Source organism: Coptis chinensis, chromosome 8, assembly GCF_015680905.1.
Source record: "Coptis chinensis isolate HL-2020 chromosome 8, ASM1568090v1, whole genome shotgun sequence".
Taxonomy (NCBI): domain Eukaryota; kingdom Viridiplantae; phylum Streptophyta; class Magnoliopsida; order Ranunculales; family Ranunculaceae; genus Coptis; species Coptis chinensis.
In genome coordinates, this window is record NC_141463.1 from 21,251,429 (window position 1) to 21,253,076 (window position 1,648).

General features: G+C 32.6%; 1 long non-coding RNA gene across 1 annotated transcript; it reads left to right on the forward strand.

Moving 5' to 3' along the window:
- Positions 1-234: 234 nt before the first annotated feature.
- On the forward strand, positions 235-1,365 carry LOC147480476 (uncharacterized). The gene is made up of 5 exons (XR_015205390.1): positions 235-310; positions 433-492; positions 598-739; positions 812-929; positions 1,073-1,365. It is a non-coding gene; the product is annotated as an uncharacterized LOC147480476 (long non-coding RNA).
- Positions 1,366-1,648: the final 283 nt, after the last annotated feature.

Below are 1,648 nucleotides of genomic sequence, written 5' to 3' on the forward strand. Positions count from 1 at the left end.
GATTGTAATTTACTTGTATGTAGGTGCAACAATCAAAAGGTATCCCAAGGGCATCGATTATCGAATTCCATGCCAAGTGTCACTTGCGGTAATTGCATTTTAACAAGGAGTTCACTAAACCTTATTTTTAACTTCACCAGATCTGTTGCCACACATGTTATGATTGTTATCTATGGAATTATCACACATTGAGTGTAATGCGTGCTTAGTTTGCAACCGATATAATGGGGCTTCACTTGGGTTGATTTGATCTTGGGGTTTAACAAAGAAAGAGTGGATCATTGTTTCAGTTATTGCCCGCTTTTGAGAGGTTAGAGGCTTCAACTTAAATATTTTTCTCCTCTGTGTATAATTAAAGACAATATGTATTGCAGTGGAGATAGTAATTAAATTTTAACTACTCTTCTGACATCTATTCTTATACGTGTTTAGGCTTTTGCTGATGAAATTGGAATTCCATTCATGGAAACCAGTGCCAAAAGTTCTACAAATGTAATAGTATTAGTAGTAGTAGTAATAATAGTAATAATTATCTTTCTTTCTTTGGCGTTACTGGTTTCTTGAATAGATTTGTATTAATTTCGTTGACTTTGGCAGAGTTGTTTGGCATTAAGATATGAGGCATTGATTCTTAGAGAGAAAATCCGTGGATGAGAATTGACTTCAAGTTTCATATCAAGAGTGGTTCAATTTTGCTAAAGATTTAGTGGGAAATGGATTTCACTACATTGCCGTCAAGGTAATTAATGAAATATTATTGTTTGCTTGTTGGTGTTGTTGTTAAGCTAAAACTTTACTTGTTTGTTTGTAGGGGTGTGAAAGTGCATTTTCATGCATTCAGGCAAACAATGTCGTTTGCTGCTGAGAGATAAGTTCGTGCTTGATAATGTGAATCTTTCATGAATCTCCATTTGGGTTTTGATGCAGAGGTGAGAATCCCTAGTCCTTCTTTACTGTTAAGCTCAATCCACTATACCTTAGATTATCAGTATTTAGCATTTGAATTGGTATTGATCCCCTTATTGTCTGCTTCATGATCTTTTCTTGGTCAACTATTTTATCTTAATGCTAGGATCTCTTTTGGAGCATTTGTGGAAGTAAATGGGCGTAGGGTTTTCCACAACGCAAGCTGTTATCTCTTGTTTAGGATCATATAGTATGAAAACTTTTTTTTATGGTGATAGTTCAACAATAAGTTTGTGAGGTTTAGAAAATCGCTCAAAGTTGTGAATGTATATGGTTGGATTAGTTTTGTACTTTATCAGTTTTTTTTCCCATATATATTATGGTTTCTTTGTAAAATAGTATGAAAATGTATTGTGTACAGGATAAATTTAGCTTAAATAAGAATTTATGATTTATGTATATGGTGCAAAAGGGGGCATCTTTTTGTAGGTTTAGCTAGTCGCTACAAAATATGAGAATTTATTTTTTTTTTATCAGCAACCCATCAGCAACGGTTCATAACCGTTACAAATGATTTTTAAATTAATTTTTTTTAAATTAACTAACAACTTTGCAACGGTTAAAAACCGTTACAAATTACCAACGCTTAAAAAGCGTTTGTGAAATAAAAAAAAACCGTTGCAAATATTTTAAATTTGTGTACAAAATAGTTATAAAAAGTGTTGCAAATCATTATTGCAAC